The 4,865-nt window shown below is 46.7% G+C and overlaps 1 non-coding gene across 1 annotated transcript; it reads right to left on the bottom strand.

The window, feature by feature from the left end:
* Positions 1-262: 262 nt before the first annotated feature.
* Positions 263-335, bottom strand: trnak-uuu (transfer RNA lysine (anticodon UUU)). Its single transcript has one exon. It is a non-coding gene; the product is annotated as a tRNA-Lys (tRNA).
* Between the last annotated feature and the right edge of the window lie 4,530 nt (positions 336-4,865).

Below are 4,865 nucleotides of genomic sequence, written 5' to 3'. Positions count from 1 at the left end.
CCCAACCCTGAACCCACGACCCTGAGATTAAAAGTCTCAAGCTTTACCGACTGAGCTAGCCTGGCTGGGCAAATGTGGCATCCTTGACGTATGTCAAATATTGTGGGTGGATTAATGATGATTGAAATTATGATTGAGTATCTCACAAACTTGAATTCTGGAGTTCATTCAGTTAGCATTTCTTTAATTGTGCAAAAGAAGATTGTGGGTTAATTAATGATGTTTTTCCATGAAAGCTGCATTAAATTAAAATAAATATAATCCCCTGACGTGGGGCTCGGACCCACGACCCTGAGATTAAAAGTCTCATATTCTACCGACTGAGCTAGCCGGGCTCCCGCCCAACGCAGGTTTTTATCGCTCATTGCAGCCAGGCGCCTGTTGGCTCCGCCCCAGATGTTGAAACTTGCTGTTGAAACTTGTGTCGTGTTTATCACGTTTGCTTTACACGCAAAAGGTCCCTGGTTCAATCCCGGGCAGAAACTTTATGTTTAAACTTTCTGTGGATGAACAATCGGAGGCGAGTTTAGTCTCCCGGAAAATGCTGCCTGACCTGCTGAGATTTCCAGCATTTGCTGTTTTTATTTGCTATTTATTCTCCTGGCAAAAGGGGTCCCTTATTCATTAATTGCTCTTTATTTCACTTCAATAAATGGATAACGTTGACTGAGAGAAAACGGATCCACCGGGGACCTTTTGCGTGTGAGGCCAACGTGATATCCGCTACACTGCAGCCCATCAAAGGGCGAGAAACCACTGGATTTCAAGGATGAGCTTACAAATACCAGTGCAGTCTGGTCAACGTCACACCCTCCTTTCTTATTCAGCAGAGGCATGAACGGGAGTCAGACGCCACAAAGTTTCATTGAAGACACAAATACAAGTAACACTTGCAAATCTTTTCAGTGTAAAATTCTTTCACTTTATTTGAAATCCTATTGCGTTGAATCTGCAAATACGCACGGTGGGATATTATCTTCACTACTGATTGTATTTTGTGTGCACGATAGGAATAACCGGTGCTGTTAAATTTGATAATAAATTTGCCCCAGATCCCTGAAGACTTTGAACCAGAAAGCTAAAATACAGTGAGTAAAATGGGATATGGTTTTCGAGTTAAGATGCAAAGCACAGGACAAATGATTGAAGTATGGACTGTTCCTGCGTTAGCATTTGTTTGATTGTGCAACAGAAGGTGAGGGGTTAATTATTGATGGTTTCCCGTGAAAGCAAGAGAAAAGTTTAAGAAGAAATCATACGGTGCCTGTCAGCTGAGCGCTGCCTGTGATACCTGGTGGGAATGGGAGGGGATTTTAAAGCCCCTTGTATGTAGACCCTTCATATAGTAAAACATCTCCAGCTCACTGCGTAGGTCTCATGGTGCAACGGTAGTGTGTCTGAATACAAATCGGAAGGTTGTGTGTTCACATCACTTCGGGGTTACTGTTCTCTTGGATATTTTTCTTCCAGAATTATTATTTCCTTGGCTGTTTGGCAATAACCAGACCCTTGCTCCAAGGTCTGTCTAACTGTTTCCCCGGTGTCAGGCAGAGATACGATTTCTGCCCTCATTTATTTCATGTGATAGGACACAACATTTCAAAATCAACCTGCAGGTGGCCATAGGCAGCACTGAATATTCAGGATGGCCGAGCGGTGTAAGGTGCTGTGTTCAGGTCACTGTTTCCTCTGGAAATGTCGGTTTATGTCCCACTTCTGACATTTCTTATATTTAATCATGAAGCGGAATCCATTTGTTTTGTCACCACCAACTTCTTAAAAGTACAATTCAGCAGTCCACCTGCTCGCTTAACATTTCCGTCTGACCTGGTACTGCAGTTTGTTCATTCTTTTGTAGACCGGTAATCATATGTTTTGCCCTGAGCATGTGAGGAACTTTTATCCCGATCTCATTGGGTTTAATTTTGGTAATCTGGTGCTAAAAGTGGAGATGTTGCTGCAGTGTAATGGTTAACACGTTCGCCTCACAAACGAAAGCACCTCGGGTGGAAATATTTTCTGAAGCTTTCTCATGCATGTTCAGAGGAGAGTTTGTTCTCCTGTGAAAGGTCAAGAGATCATACGAACGTAAGCGTTAGGAACAGGAGTCAGCCAATCGTCTCATTTTCAAGTTTTCAAGATCTTTCCGCCCGGTTTCGGACCGGGGACCTTTCGTGTGTGAGGCGAATGTGATATCTACTACACTACGGAAACACTGTGATAGAATCGATCTGAGGATAAAACCACAGCTCTAACCTACACAGCAAGCCGAGAATTCAGGAACTTGTTTTAAGAGAATAGAATGACGGTGCTATATTTAGGAAGGCTTTAAGTGTGGCCTTCGACAGCGTGGACAATTTTCCACGCCGCGGGAACCTACTATCAGCAAGGGCAGACATCGATGACGATGTCCAACACCGCCTCCAGTGTGACAGCACAGCCTTCGATCACCTGAGGAGGAGAGTGTTTGAAGACCAGGACGTCAAATCTGGCACCAGGCTTATGGTGTGCAGGACGGTGGTGATACCTGCCCCGCAGTATGGCTCCGAGACATGGATTATATACAGCAAACATCTCAAATCACTGGAGAAATACCACCAGGGCTGTCTCCGCAAGATCCTGCAAATCCCCTGGGAGGACAGACGCACCAACATCAGTGTTCTCGCTCAGGCCAACATCCCCAGCACTGAAGCACTGACCACACACGACCAGCTCCGCTGGGCGGGCCACATTGTCCACATGCCCGACACGAGACTCCCTAAGCAAGCGCTCTACTCAAAATTCCGACACGGTAAGCGAGCCCCAGGTGAGCAGTATCATTTATTTCACACTACTGTATATAACTGTAGCTTACCATGCTATACATAACTGTAACTAGATATGACCTGTAACCACAAGCATACTTTACCACCAGGGATGCACGTGCAGGAGACACTGCATACCTGTTCCACACAGGTATATAAAGGCAGGTCTCAGGCAAGTGTGGCACTCAAGAGCTGTGAAATATAGGTGCAGGTCAAGAGTGACCTTGAATTCAGCATGTGCCTCGTCTAAGTCTGTACTGCAGGGTCAGGACTTTAAAGTGGCGACGAGTTACGGGATCACAGAATCCACAGAATGGCTACCAACGGCTCAGATGAGAAATATAATGCTGGAGACAATTGGGAGGACTTTATAGAAAGGCTCCACCAAAGCTTTTTAACCAAAGACTGGTTAGGCGACGATAAGGCAGACAAGAGAAGAGCCCATCTCTTGACCAGCTGTGGCTCGAAAACATACACCTTAATGAAGGACCTGCTGGCACCCGAGAAACCAGCAAGCAAGTCGTTTGAGGAGTTGCGCACACTGGTGAGAGACCACCTGAAGCAAGCGAGCAGCCTACATATGGCCAGGCACAGGTTCTACAACTACAGACGCTGTGTGGGCCAGACCATTCCCGACTTTGTGGCGGAACCTCGGACGTTGGCTAGTTTATGTGTGTTCTCCAATGAACTAAGGAGAGAAGTACTGAGAGACTTTTTTTATTGAAGGAATAGGCCACGCAGGCATATTCCGAAAGCTTATAGAGACCAAGAACTTGACCCTAGAGGCAGCAGCACTGATTGCACAGACATTCTTGGCTGTAGAAGAAGAAACAAGTTTGATCTACACTGCGGGTACGACAACTAACGAAACATCGCAACAAGGGGTTCACAGCTTGAAACAAGCCGCTAGCCCCACGCACAGATAAAGGCAGGAGAGCAGGGTTTCACAGCAGGCAGTGGCGCCAGAAGCCGATAAAGGGCCAAATGAACGGCCATTCACACCTCATCAACCCACAATGCGAGCAATCAACTTCAGAATGAGAGAAGCTCAAGAGAGATCAGCCAGACGCAGCTCATCCTTCGGAAACAAAGGAAGCGGTCTGTGCTAGAGATGTGGGGGAAGGCACTCAACAAGTGGGTGTCGATTTCAGCATGCTGTTTGCAGAAACTGCAACTTTCCAGGACATCTGCCTCACGTGCAAAAAAACAGCAGCTCGGCTGGTATACGAATCAGAAGGGTCGGAAAGCGGAACAGAATAAGGTGGGGACAGTGCCCGGGACACCGAGGTACAGCGGGTCAACACGATCAATGTCCACTGTTCTTACAACAAGACGCCACCAATAATGATGAGGGTCCTACTCAACGGGATACCCGTCAACATGGAACTGGACACGGGAGCTAGTCAATCTCTCATGAGCGTTCAACAATTTGAACATATGTGGCCGCACAAAAGCAACAGACCAAAACTCACAAGGATCGACACCAAACTAAGGACCTATACCAAATAAATCATCCAGTCCTTGGCAGCGCCATGCTCTCTGTCACACACCAACGGACAGTGAACCGATTTTCATGTGGATTGTCCCCCGAGATCTCCCAACATTGTTGGGAAGAAGCTGTCAGGCAAAACTAAATTGGAAATGGGATGATGCTCACACCGTGTCGTCAGAGGAACGGACCTCCTGCTCAACAGTTCAAAGTCGTTTTGAACATCTCTTTCAGCCTTCAAAGGGGCGAAAGTAAAAATCTACGTCACACAGGATGCCAGACCGGTCCATCACAAGGCGAGAGCTGTGCCTTATGTGAATGGGAAAAGATTGAACACGAACTGGACAGGCTTCTGCGGGAAGGCATTATCTCACCCGTGGAATTAAGCGACTGGGCAAGTCCCATCGTCCCCGTCATAGAAACATAGAAACATAGAAACATAGAAAATAGGTGCAGGAGCAGGCCATTCAGCCCTTCTAGCCTGCACCGCCATTCAATGAGTTCATGGCTGAACATGAAACTTCAGTACCCCCTTCCTGCTTTCTCGCCATAACCCTTGATCCCCCGAGTAG

This window comes from Pristiophorus japonicus, unplaced genomic scaffold, assembly GCF_044704955.1.
Source record: "Pristiophorus japonicus isolate sPriJap1 unplaced genomic scaffold, sPriJap1.hap1 HAP1_SCAFFOLD_70, whole genome shotgun sequence".
Lineage (NCBI taxonomy): Eukaryota > Metazoa > Chordata > Chondrichthyes > Pristiophoridae > Pristiophorus > Pristiophorus japonicus.
The sequence above is the reverse complement of the archived record's forward strand: the minus strand, read 5'-3'. Positions and strand labels throughout refer to the sequence as shown.